The sequence below is a fragment of the Peromyscus maniculatus genome, chromosome 16 (genome assembly GCF_049852395.1).
Source record: "Peromyscus maniculatus bairdii isolate BWxNUB_F1_BW_parent chromosome 16, HU_Pman_BW_mat_3.1, whole genome shotgun sequence".
NCBI classification, from domain to species: Eukaryota; Metazoa; Chordata; class Mammalia; order Rodentia; family Cricetidae; genus Peromyscus; species Peromyscus maniculatus.
In genome coordinates, this window is record NC_134867.1 from 43,292,890 (window position 1) to 43,307,745 (window position 14,856).

A 14,856-nucleotide genomic window follows, 5' to 3' on the forward strand; every position below is an offset into this window, starting at 1 on the left:
TATTCTCTAGGTCTATGAAGTGTTTGAAGATTACCTATCTATCTGAAATATATCTATGTATACCTAGAAGACTTAACTAACATTGCTACAAATATGATTATCATAAATGACTAATTATTAATCTATTTTTAATTATCCATTACAATTTTAAATGAGTTACATAAACATAATACCTCAAACAAGAATAGAAATATATATATATATATATATATATATATATATATATATACAGTATGACAAAATTAACTTTAAGTTTGTATCAATAAACTAAAATATATACCAATGTAAAACATTTTAAACAAGTTGTTCTTTAAAAGTAGGTTCATTAATCTACCCTTTTATCTTATCATCTCTATATCCTCCTATATATCTATATCATATCCCCTTTTCTTTTTTAGAAAGAGATCACATTTATAATCAACCTGTTTTAAATAAAAATATTGTTATTTTTTTTTCTGTCCCACACCAGAGGGCTCTTCTGATTTGGGACACAAGAATCTCTTAACCATTTTTTTTTAAAGCAATATGTCTGGGTTTAGAGGGGGAGTGAGCCAATTCCATCTCTAAAGCCAGCTTGGTATATTTGGGAATTTGGGCGAAGCATCTCTTACTACTTCGTGCTGGAGGGGGCACTGTATCTTATGGGGAAGCAAAGAAAATTTTAGGCCTACGGGGTAGTCTGTGAGGCTGTATTGTGTGAACCAGTTGCCTTGAAACCGCTCTGGATGTTGGATCATCTGGGCCATGGTGTCATCGGAGACCTTTCAGGGGGTCTTGGCTGGTAAAACCTGATGTATCTTAATCTGGAACAAATCCACAGCCTCTGGCTTTCTGTGGAAACAAAAGCAGAACCTCTTTTCCAAAGCAACATATCCTTAAATCCAAATTTTGAAGTCAAGGTACCTTTAAAATATACATTTTGGCATAACTCAACAGCTTTTGTAATCAAATGTTTTTTTTTTTTTTTTTTTTTTTTTTTTTTTTTTTTTTGTTACCAATATCAAATAGAACATAATCCAGATTCTCTGTGTGGTAGCCATCTTTACGTGGCTTATTTTTTATATTACCTTGAGCCTATTGCTTTAAACTGCACCATTTTAAGACTGAAAAGGCGCTGTGGCTGCTGGCTCCGCCCATTTAAGCTTACCAACATGGCGTTTTCTGCCAGTTCTGTGAGTCATCAAGTCTCAGAAATAGTGGGTCTAAGCTTTTGTCAAAGCAGCGTGTAGCCCAGAAACTTTTTTTTTTATTAATACTAGTAAAGACTAAATCTACCACACAGCGTAATGTGCCAATGGCAGACACCTCATTACCGCCATACTGCTGGTCAAACGCACACACCAGGAACCCGCCAGTGTTCAAACCTGCGTTTTGCGGCTTCTAGCTGTCATATGAGACAAGAAGCAGGAACCTGGTTTTGGCTCTTTTTAGAATTGGTTATTAAATATTCTCAGGTTTAAGGTGGAAACTCGAGCCATTGGGCGCCATTTGTAGCTAGAGTTTTCCTGCCTTGCCCACCGTCAGGACAAATCTTTGTCACCCACCAGTCCCACCGCCGCTCAGACCCAACCAAGTAAACACAGAGACTTATATTGCTTACAAACTGTATGGCCGTGGCAGGCTTCTTGCTAACTGTTCTTATATCTTAAATTAATCCATTTCCATAAATCTATACCTTGTCACGTGGTTGGTGGCTTACCGACGTCTTTACATGCTGCTTGTCCTGGCGGTGGCTGCAGTGTCTCTCTTTCTTCTTTCTGTTTCCCCAATTCTCCTCTCTGTCCTGCCTATACTTCCTGATGGTCACAGGCCATCAGTGTTTTATTTATATAGAGTGATATCCACAACAGTCTTAAATAAAAATAATCAATAATTATATTCTATATAATTCTACTTTTAGCATTAATGTGAAATTTTTAAAAATAATCCAACAAAAAGGCGAATATGTTCAGTAACTCTTATCATAGTAGGCCATAATTAGAAGCCATACAAATATTGACCAGTAGTTGAATGAATAAATAATTGCATAGCTATCCAATAGTGCCATGACATTAAAATAAAAGTATGACCATGTATCAGAATATAATGAGGGAAATTACCAAGAGAAGAATTCAGTTTCAACCTCTGGATGCCACATGCATTTGCACACACACACACACACACACACACACACACACACACACACACACAGAGAGAGAGAGAGAGAGAGAGAGAGAGAGAGAGAGAGAGAGATGGTTATACAACACAAACACAAATTAAAAACTATAGGAAATGGAATTATAAATTATACATAATGAATTTCAAAACACATTAAATAATTTTATTTTTAGGATATTGAAAAGATAATGAATAGGTATAGTAACAAAAAGGTTATTACTTATTGTTGGAACCATGTGTTAAATATGAAAATTATGTAATCTAGAGGGGGAAGTATAGTATTCTAAAAGTGATAATTAAATATATTAAGTAATGGAGATTATATTGGGGTCAAACATTTGTAAATCCTCATTATTATGTAGTCTTAGAAGGGATGTGTTTTATTATAGACCAGTGGTTTCTCAATGGCTTATTTAAAATGAGTAAATGTAAAACATCTTTTCCTCTTTTAAAAGAAAATATGTATGGAATTTGTAATTATTTGTTTCTTTAAATTATTAAGTAATCCATGAGATAAACATATGTGTTTAAGTAATCAGCATGGGGCAGTTCTGTTTTGTATTGTTCATTTTCTCTGATGACTATCATTTATTACTTTATGAATATTTCATCAATCTGTTATACTATCAAAAAATCTATTTATTTTAAATTAATTTTTCATTTTATATTAACAGTAAAATCTTAATCTAATAAAATCTCTGTGACTATAACAAGCTTCTTAGTCTCAACATAGCATAACCTTGATTTTAAAGATTTTCATTGAATGAGCTACTGTTTAATGATTTCTAGGCAAAGTAAGAAACACATGGTTTTGACTGAGCATCCTGAGCCATAGGCTCCCTTCCAACCTCCTTCACCTCTGATAATTAGGATAATAGAGAAAACAATGTGTCATCTTTGCCTCACCTGAGTGTCCACAAGCAAATTCACACCCTCTGTCTTTTTTTTTTTCTCTCTCTTCAGTTTTGCTCTAATGTGCCAGCTCTACAGCAGGTGTTCCCTTCATGAAGAGGATTACTGTCCTGCCAGACTACCTTCTTACCCTTCCCTGTTAGCTTCTGAAGACAAAGAACTACCGGAGTTTTACCTTAATCATTCCACCTGCATCCAAGACTTTGTCAACAGTGTTAAGCTGTGAATTGACCTTCCCAGAGGACAGATTCATGTGTGTCAAAGAGTCCGCAAAGCTGGTAAATTGACTAGAAGTCTCTTGTTTGTGAAGAGAGTGCTGAAGGGTAGAAGGAAGGGTCAGAGATCCTCAGCTCACCCAAAAGTCATGTATTGCCCACGCCTGTGCTGGTTCTAGGATTCACACTTTTGACAATAACATACATCCTTTTGAAACATGCAAATAGTTAAAAAAAATTATCTAAAAGGCTACAAATGTCACCAGATTGCCTGCATCAGATATTTTCTCCCTTGCTGTAACTTGTTCACTTGATGTTTCTGTCAATGTGCTTGAAAAGTGTTTCAGTCTATGGTGTTCTTTGTTCTGTTACTATATAAACATCATTATTATTACCACACTGTAACATGATAATTGGGGTAACTTCAGTCTGTTTTCTCTAGGCCACAGTCATTTTTATTTGGCTCCAGAAAAAAAAAAAAAAAAAAAAACTTTCTGTTCTCTTTGAGGTGAGAGTTGTGTTTTGCATTAGGGATCTTTTAAAGAATGCCCATAGTGACTACAGGGTAATAGTTGTTTCTTCAAAGCTTTTTTTCTCACCAGCAGCCTACATATTGCTGTTGAGGTGCACTAATTGCTTGATAATTGCTCTGTGGTTTTACAACAATGCCTTAGAGGCATAGGCTACTTGAGATTAAACCAACCAAGCCCAATATGCATCAACGCAATAGTCATAGAGATTAGGTATTAAAGTCTGACCTGAATGCAGGTCCTCCTTGTTGTCTCTTGAATGTGATCTCCAGTCAAGAAGCCAGACAAGTCAACATTCTAGCATTTATCTTGAACGGAACCATTAATTCTCTCCTAATCTCTCTTTATTCTTGTCCCCACTGTTTCTGAAACAATATTTAGCTCTGTCTTCACAATTATTGCAAGTGTAACTAGCTACTTTGATTAACTTTGTGTCATGATTTTCTTCTGTCTCCTGTTTCCGACTCCTCAGCCCCCTCACTTGCCCATAGCATGTCTGGGATCCACATTTTGGAACTGAGTTTCTGGTCAAGGGAGTTTTCTTCTTATTGGCATCTTGGCTATTAGAACTGAATGCTAGGGGAAGGGATGAACACAGTTATCTTTAATTTTTTGCGGCATATTGTTTTAGAATACACTAACCGCCATGTAAGCATGAGAACTGATGTTTGAAAACCCTGCATTTCAGTAGTGATACTCAAAACAGGGATTCCATCCACAGGAAAAGGGAAACTCCTTCTTTTGCACAAAAATGATGCATCTTCATGACTGCCAAGATGAGAAATACTGAATATATGTGTTCTCCTAAAAGGCAGGTCTTTTAGCTGGGAGAAGGGAACACGTGTTTTTGATTGGACCAATCTGTATTGGATTTTCCCATAGGTAGAGCTGGGAAACGATATTGAGAGAGCAGTCTTAATTCAAATACTTTAGATTCTCATGATGTTATTGAATGCTTCTAGATTTCCATAAACAGATATGTTTTCATTGTCTATATACACTTTGGCAATTTGATATTTCTAGTAGATGAATTTTCTTTTCTCATATTTACTTTCTTGGGCACTATTACAATTTTGAAAAATTGCTTCAAATATTTCTAACTGGGTCGGGGGAGGGTGTTATGACACCAAGGCTAGAGAATGACTCAGTTAGAAATAATCTTTGACAAACAAGCATGAAGACCTGAATTTTACCTCCCGCTTCTCAACCCACCTAAGAGCCAGGAGAAAGAGCAGATTTCTAATCCCATCTTTGAGGACATGGAGGTAGATAGAACCATGTGACTTCTCAGTAAGCTGCTGTAAGCTAATCAGACAATCTCAGGTTAATAAGGCTCAGTCTCCAAAATCAAGGTAGACAGTTTGGGAACATCTGAAGTTAATGTCATTCCCTCATCCCTACTCATATAAGTAGCCACACTTTTGCACCCACACGTAAACAAACTACATTATTCATTCTATGTTCTTTGTTTGGAATACTACATTAAATGATTATAATAAGGAACTCAGATATATTTATAAGCACTAAAACATTAATGTCAGCCTCATCACTAAGAAGTGGATTGTTAAAATGCAGTAATATCCTTTCAGAGATTTACAGAGGCGAATATGTTTGCAATAAATGTTTAACGGTCTTCATTAAGCTCTCTTAGCACGTTAAAATCATTGGATATTGTTACAATAATTAGTCTCTTTAACAGCAGAGTGAGCACAAGTAGGCTTGATCACGTGCCCAGATTTCTCAACAAAGCCCCCAACATTTTGATAACTTTCATTAATAACAGAAGCCACAGTTGTGTAGTGAACAATCACATCAAGGGAATATCAATTTTGGATATTTGTATTATGTAGGCACAATCATACCAAACAATAGATGAAATATTTCAGCCCAAGTATAAATAGAGGATCAACATGCTACCAAAAAAAAATATTCTTCTGTAACTAACCTAGCATGAAAAGCAAAGGAATAAAATAACAATCTGAGCTGCCGTGGCTAGCACTGCAGTCACTTGGATGATTATAGGCATTTGAAAGATGAACATATTTTGACCATTTCAATCATAGAAGTTACGGTCAATTGACTTGTAGAAAGGAGTAGAAATGGAGTTTCAGATCCAACTGTTCTATTTTTACCAAACTAGAGGACAAAAAGCCATTTGTGGCTTATCTTCAGAATTTCAAGATTGTTTTATGTGCATCTGAGTTGCAAATAGGCTATTACCATGGAATTTCACTGAAGGTACTTTTGCAAAACACATTTTAAATTTCACATAGGAAAAGAGATAAAGTTGCAATCAAAATAAATGCCCTGATATTGGCCACCTATTTCCTAAGGCAAAATGAATTTAAATGTCTCTCTTTGCTTAAACAGAAACAGTACCAATTAGTCTCAGTAGTAATAATGTAAATTCATATTAGTTCTGAAACTGAGGTAATTTAGAAGGAAGCATCAAAAGACCAATGGATGTTGATAGTATTCCTTTACTAATGGCTTGGATGCGCACAAATGACTCTCAAGGAAATGGTGCAGAGCACTTTTCTGAATCTACAATCTGTCATATAGAATACACCCATATATTGTCCAACCAAATACTCCTATAGCTATTCCTTCTGAATTTTTGCGCTTTTTTTCCCTATAAATATGAAGGTTTTGTTCATCTGTGAAACCTTGGTAAACTATCTTAGATATGTTGGAGTCTTTTTCCAAAACCTTTTGTTATGTAGAATATCTTTCAACCTTTAAAAACCTGAATAATTACCTCGAGAAATTCTTCTTTATTGTGGTTAAAAGGACTAGTTTTTTTTTAAACCCCCATCTTGCATAAATTAAGCATCTCTGAGAAAACTAGATAATGATTTTTTAAATATGCAATTTAAAATTTCAAACCATATTACCATTTTCCTCTCTGAAGCTTCACTGTCAGTGACTTGGTAAAACTATCATTAATCACTAGATAAGCTACAGTCATGTGGTGATTGTAATTTGGTCCCACGGAACCAAAGACAAATGATATGGAATACTATTAGCAATGATAGCTTTAATGTAGACATTCATCATGAACCTGGGTTCACTTGATGTGACTTTAGGATAAAAAGTGGGGGGAAATTGCCTATCTGTTAAAAAAAAAGAAAATACTATTAAATCATAATTTTGGCAAATTTACAAAAATTGCAAGAGATAGATTTTTACTTTTTTTTTTTTGTTTGTTAAAAGACAAACTAGCAGGGGTCTCTCAAGAAACCAGATGCAGCGCAATTAGAATAGCTAGTGCTGATTAGTTGTTATCTATCTAATTACTAATAATAGAAGCTGGATATTTTGGCAAGCTATCTATTTATAGGAGCCACAAAGCTGCTGTGGTTCATCAGAATAGGTAGACAGCTAACAGCAGTTCAAGACACATACCTACACACTCACACACATATATAAGCACGCTAACATTACATTCTCTTTCATTTGTGATATATTTTATTGATTATTAAATACACAGCATTATAACCTCAAACATAATTATTGAGAAGGAATCCTTGTTATTAATTTAAGTGAACTCATTTGAGAGATGGCTTAGATTTTTCAAGGACAAAGACAATCATTAGTAAATGTATCTCCTGTAGGAAGTTCTTAATGTTAACAGGATATACCAATGAAAGTGTGGATGTAATCCACCGTAAGGAATAAATATCTACTCTGGTTCCAGCCTTCTAAGCTATAAAAACGATGATCTTTAAATTTTCATGTGAAGAACAACAACAAAAAACAAGGCATGAGGACTAAACTCAATGTCATTGATCATGTTCTTTATTTCATTTATTATTTTTTAATGTTTGTATGCCTGCTCCTAGTTAGGAGGATTCCTCAGTTCTGCCTGCCTCTGACCCCAGATATTTGTTCCCTATACAGTACTGACTAATGGAATTGTCTACTCCACATTGTACTTGAAGGTTACAGATAATTCTTTGTCCTACATAGAATAGTTGTTTACTTAAACTGTAAGGGTAAACCAGATTTAAGATCTTGCCCATGAGGTACTTGACTCTTCAAGATTTGAATTAGTAAACAGAATGAAAAGAACTTTACTATTTTATTTACTTGAACATTTTCAGATTTGTTTGTATATGTGTATATATGTGTATAAAAATTTCAGTATTTCCATGGTATTTAGGTTGTGTATCTATTTATAGCAGATATAAAAACTGTATTAATATATAATACACTTAGTTTTTGTTTAATTTTATCAATATTTTCTACCACTTCTTTTAGTGAAAAAAAAATGATATTCATGTTTATAAGCCATGAAGAATACACCCTACATATACTTAGTGCCTATAGACACATGAGTCTGAGATCCCATTCTCAGTGTCATGGAAAGGTTGGATTATCTACCCAGTCCATAAAGAATGAATTATTTATAAAATGTTGAAAACATCCCAATGGTAGAAGAAATTTGAAACAGAAGTTACCTAATTTAGAATTTCCCTAAAAGGTGTGGCTGCTATATATAGTGTCGTGGAAATTGAGGTCCTACATGCCTCGTGATAAGGACTCCTGCTGGGAGCCTGACAGCAGAGTTATTACACAAATGCTAAATTTCAGATGCTGTAAATCTGGAGAAAATATTTTGTAGAACACATGTTTGAGCCACACTATTAATTTTCTAGCACTACTGTAAAATTATAGCACAGACCGAGTAACTTAATCAATAGCAATTTATTTCTTACTGGTCTGGAGGCTGAAAGCTGGGGAAGGGGTTGCCAGGGTTGGTTTCTGCTGAGGTTGCTTTTCTTGGCCTGTGTGTGGCTGCCTTCTCTTTGTCCTTACATGATCATTCCTCTTATGTACATGTACATCAAAGAGTATACTTTTATATTTCTCCATGCTTCCAAATTCCATTTTCTTACAAGGAGACCAGTCAAATAGAATTAAGCTCACCCCAACAACATCTTTCATCCAATTAATCTTTTCTTTTAAATACAGTATCTTTTAATATAGTCACATCCTAAAGAAATGGGGAATAGAGAGCATCAACACAGAAATTATTGGGAGGGGGATTCAGCAATCATATACCTACAATGTAACAATGGAAATTTAGTCCAGAACAATACAGATAAAACTTCTCTGCCATACCATTTATATTATATAATTTATGCTTCTAAATTTTCAATTGTTACATCAAGAACTCCAACAACCACTGTTAGAATTACATTAAATAACAGTGGTAAACATTACAATAGCTTTTGCCCCTGTCAAGTAAAACAAAATATTAAAAATTTTCTAACATTAAAACATGTAAATAAGCCTAGCCAGTCTGATGTAGGGACTATTCTTCACAAACTCTTTCCCTGGATTTGAAATAAGTGGGTGTTCTTCATGTGATGGGAAGGTTACTGATGAATTGGTTCATTCTTTTTGGTGATTATTTTACAAAATCTTCTAGGATGTTTGCCTTTACAATGGCTATAATCATGTCTTATCACATTTTATAGATTATGTCAGGGCATTTCTTTTGGTCAAATACTTAAGATATTCTAGTTGCTTTACTCACAAATTTCTCGTTTTTTGCATTTGAGTCCACATTAATAGGCCACAGATCTCTTTCTTCCTCCAAGCCCTCCTATGGGAGGGCATTCCCATATACTTTCCTTGCTATCTTTCTGATGAATGGCCTCTTCTTCCATTATTTGTTGGTGTTGTTGTGGGTGGTGTTGGTGTGTGTGTGTGTGTGTGTGTGTGTGTGTGTGTAATACATGTATACAACTTGCTTAGTCTGTATAATGCTAATTTTATATGGTTTCAGGGCTGACCATTTGTTAGTGGATAACTAATTAGTGTGCTTTTTCTCTTGAATACAAGATTCCTTAATTGTCAGTAGATTTTTTTTTTGTGGGGTTGGGGTATCATGAGCTTTGTCCAACAACATTAACATGTCTATTAATGTTGTCCTTGTTCAGATCATGTTTAGGCAATTGTGTAGGTGATACTGGATGGTTGTAGTTTCTGACATTCCTAGGAGACACACTCTCAACGAAAACTGAATTCCTTTGACTTTTACATTCTTTTTGTCCCTTTTTTTCAAGGTTGTCTGAGCCTTAGTTGCAAGATACGTGCTGCAGATGTATCAGTTGGATCTGTGCTCCACGACCCTTTGTTTGATTGGTTGTGCTTTTCTGTTACAGTTTCTGTCTGTTGTCATGATGAGTTTCCTTAAGGAGGGACAAGAACTCCACTTTCAGATGTAGGAAGACAAATGCTGCAGACATATTCCCTCTCACCTGAAGACTCTAGCTCAAAATCTTCAGATGTGAGTATACAGCTTTGAGTAACTAAGAACTCAGGAAAGTAGAAACGGTTGACAGTGTGGGTTGGAGGGCAGTGACAGAAGGGGAATAGCAGGGTACAAGTGCTTGGAAAGGGTAATTTGGGAAAACAGGGGGCTTTAATTAAAGAGGGGCCAAATACATACATAAGAACAAGAATGTGGGTAAAAAAAAAAGGTGCCTGAAAAAGTCATATTTTAAATGAAATTTCCTTCTGGGATGACAATGATAACCTGAAGAGCCATAGATCATCCACCAAAAACCCAATACCATGGTTGAGGAGTCCTCTTTTGAGTTGTGGGTAGACATTGTCTACAAGACTCCCAAATATTATATGCTAGTGTTATTGCCCTTAGTTGCCTTTGAGAAGTGGTAAGTAGGTCCGTTTTTTAAGATACCATGCTCTTTATACATGTGGCCCAAAGTTCTCTGAGCTGTAACTGACCTGAATGCCTTATTCGTAAGGATTAACTTTTTTGTTATGAGTTAGCACCACACAAGCTTCCAAGGGAGGGAAGCAATCAACAGTCCTACCCAGGTATGATGAACCACAACAATAGCCAGAAGGTCATAATAAACCCATGGGTAGAGTAGCGGCACACATACCTTGTCAGTAACTAACAGCTGTATAATTGGGCTTGAGACTTTCTCATTAAGAGAGAAAACATGCCTGGTACTGGAAACCTAACCAGTGTTATGAACCCATGGATCTCAGAGGAGAACATACAGATGACATATTACTAAAGCAGTGTGACTCCTAACTACATTCTTCTATTTGTCTTTATATCTACAATATCATTTAAAATATGTGGTCATCTTATCTGAAAAGTATAACGGTGTTTTAAATTTTATATATGTACCTTATTCTTGTTTTGTAATCTAAGAATAAATATTTTAACTACAGTTTGTCAAGAGTTGTTTGTCCAGGCAACTATTTGGAATGACTTCTTACTTACTACTATATTTTATCCTTTTTTTTTCCCAATAGGTCATATCTTATCCTTCTTAACAAAAGTCATACAACTAATGCCACAGCCTACTTACAAACATGTCTCATGTATATAATTTTCGAGGACTGAAATATATTTGTCTAAAAGTCTCCCAAATATTATATGCTAGTGTTATTGCCCTTAGTTGCCTTTGAGAAGTGGTAGGTAGGTCCGTTTTTTAAGATACCATGCTCTTTAAACATGTGGTATCATGAATTAAACAATTAAATTAAACAATTCAGTGGTATCATTTAGTAATATCATTTAGTAATATGTTGGACTCCGCTCATCAAGGAGACATGTTAACCAATACAATGTAGAGGAAGACACTCTTCCTGGGATTCCAGAAAAGTATGCTCTCTCATGGCTTGGCTTTGATGATATGTTCTATCATCCACTTCAAGAAGCATGCAAGTACAGCTAAATCACAGAGATACATCACCCCATAACACATGGAGGGAAAGATCTTTAATAGGATTTTCCTGAGAACACTCCGACCTCACACAAATAACCATCTGTTGTACCCTTCAGTATGAACATCAAGGGCAATGACTTCCTCTACCCCCCTCCCTTTGATTCTTTTGGTTCCTAATAAGATGTTATTTGTATTATATATTTTTTCCTGGTGGTATTGGGTGTGGTGGTACATTCTGTATCCCAATAAAGCTTACCTGGGGATCAGAGGACAGAGCCAGCCACTAACTTAGACACAGAGGTCAGGCAGTGGTGGCACACACCTTTAATCCTATCTCTCAGGAGGCAGAGATCCATGTGGATCTCTGTGAGATCAAGACCACACTGGGCTGCATGAGAGAAACAGAACCAGGCAGTGGCGACACATGTTTTTAATCCCAGGAAGTACTATGGCAGGACCCAGAAGGCATAAGGTGTGAGGAAATAGGAACTTGCCCTTTTAAGGCTGAGTATTTCATAGAGGTAAGCTAGTGGCTGGCTGTTTTGCTTCTCTGATCTTTCAGCTTTCACCCCAATATCTGGCTCTGGGTTTTTTATTATAAGACCTTTTAAGATTCATGTTACATTTGGCTGCCCAACGTGGAGCAAGAGTTTCCACCTAAAATCTGAGAGAACTTAATAAAAGATTCTAAAACAGCGCCAAAAACAGCTTTGTAATTCATATCTCATACAGACCAATGTACAGAGATGCCACAGCATTCCAGCTTGAGTGCAGCATGGCGGATTTCTACATGGTACACAGACCTGTCTCCAAGCTATGCAGCATGTTTTTCCTCATACAGATTTAGCTTTTACTCATACAGACAAAAAGGGTTTACAGTTCAGCTGCATGCTACCTGATTGCAGCATGGACCCCAGAGTAGGTGCAGTAAGTGTGATGACTCTCCTGTGTACCTCTGCCAGGATGGGAAACTGAAATGGAAGGAGTCAGCAGCCATGTTGCCACTTCAGTCTTAGCCATGCTGCAGTTTGCAATGATCAGAAAAGAACTATAAATACACAAAAGACAGATTCAGATGGAATAAACCTCTAAATGGTTTACATTATGTGTAAAAATGTAAGTAGGCTTGGAAGAGAGGAAAAGGAGGAAAGACGATTATATAAAGAAATACATAATTTTAAATAATAAAGTCTTTAAAAAGACAGTAAAAGTAATATAAAAAATAAGCCATATAAAGATGGAAATCACACAGAAAGTCTGGGTTATATTGTTTTTGGAATTTTTAACTGCAGAAAGACATTTGATTGTAAAGGCTTTTGAATTAAACCAAAATGTAAATTTTAAAGTTATCTTAACTTCAAAATTTGAGACTAAAAGATACATTGCTTTGGAAAAGAAGTTCTGCTTTTGTTTCCACAGAAGATGAGAACATATGGATTGCTTCCAGGCTAATATGGTTTGTTCAGCCAAGACCCCCTGAAAGGTCTCTAATGACACCATGGCCCAGATGATCCAACATCCAAAATCAGCTTCAAAGCAATTCACAGACTACTACAGCCAAGATTTAACTATAATTCTTAATTTTCTCAGGAACCCCATAAGATTCCTGCCCCAAATCAGCAGGAAGTGATAAGAGGAGCTATGCCCAAATTTCCAAAATATTGTTTGTGAATATTTATTTTTATTTAAAGGGGGTTGATTACAAATGCAATCTCTTTTTAAAGAAGAAAAGGGGATATAGATATGATAGGATAAAAGGATGGATTATTGAATCTACTCTAAAAAGAAAAATGGGGAGGATATAGAGATAAGATTAAAAAGGTAGATTATTGAATCTAACTTTAAAAACAACTACTAGTTTTAAATATTTTAAATTGGATTGGATTTTTGTTTATTGTATACAAATAATGTATGTTGATACAAATTTGAGATTGATTTTGTTAGAAAATACTTTACATATGTTTCTAATCTTGTTCAAGATATTTTATCTATACAGTTCATTTAATAAACTAATGCAAATTACTAGTCCTTAAAAGTTGTTATTACCAATGAATTGGGATATAAGAAATTCAAGTTAATAGTCATTGCAATCAAACTTGTAGTCTTATTAAGTATGTTTTCAAGGTTAAACAGAAATATATTTTAGATAGGTCAATTTCAAATACTTCAGAGATCTATAGAATATGGCATTTAAGATGTTTTAATAACATAGATTTTTTTTCTTTTTCTTTTTTTTTTTTACGACAATGATGCATGTCTGTTCCTGGCAGCACCAATCTACTTCAAGGAAAATGAAGGGCATTGAGGAAACTACATATGGAGTTTACTTTCTTTGTGTCAAAAGTTAGCTACTGGGCAAGAAATTATCCTTACATTGACTACTGACAGTATGCTGACCAAAATGGACAAGCAAGACACAAAAGAAAGTACTTCTGCTCCTTACCCAGACAAAGTAGGACAGCCCTTCAGAAAATCCTGCTTCACAGAAAAGTCTGTCAGGTATGCCAGACCTGTAGGGCAAAGATGGATGCCTCAGTGTTGCAGAAGAACCTTGGGTGACTGTCCAGTCAGCCAGCTGTTTCTGTCATTTCTCACATTTTTTGGAAGTCACTTGTTTGTACTGCCTGCTTACTCAGTTAGTATTATTTCTTTCTTGGGTCTCTGATGGATTTGAAGATTAGGTAGTTATAGTCATAATTTTCCTAGTTAACAAATTCAGAAAATAAAGTCACTAAAGAGGTGTAAAGTGTATAAGTTTGAAAGACATCAAAATATAGTTTTGGGTTGGTAATGCAAATTAGGATAGAAGGTGAATTAGATACAATTCTTTGGATTCACAAAGATAGGATAGATAATGGAGTATTTTCTCTGAATTTGTCAAATTCAAATGGACTGGATGTTGTTGATGTATTTATTGCCTGTATACATTGTATATAATTATTGTACTTACTTATTGCATATAATTTCTCTTATATTAATTATAACCTTATTTTATTATTTTAGAAAAAATGGAGAAATGTGGTGATATATTGTATACTCCAATAAAGCTTACCTGGGGATCAGAGGACAGAGACAGCCACTGACTTAGATATAGAGTTCAGGCAGTGGTGGGACACACCTTTAATCCTATCACTCAGGAGGCAGTGATCTGTCTGGATCTCTGTGAGTTCAAGGTTACACTGGGCTGCATGAGAGCAGCAGAACCAGGCAATGGTGACACACGCCTTTAATCCCAGGAGGTAATATGGCAGGGCATAGAAAGGTATATAGCACATGAAGAAACAGGAACTCACTCTCTTGAGGCTGAGTATTTCATAGAGGTAA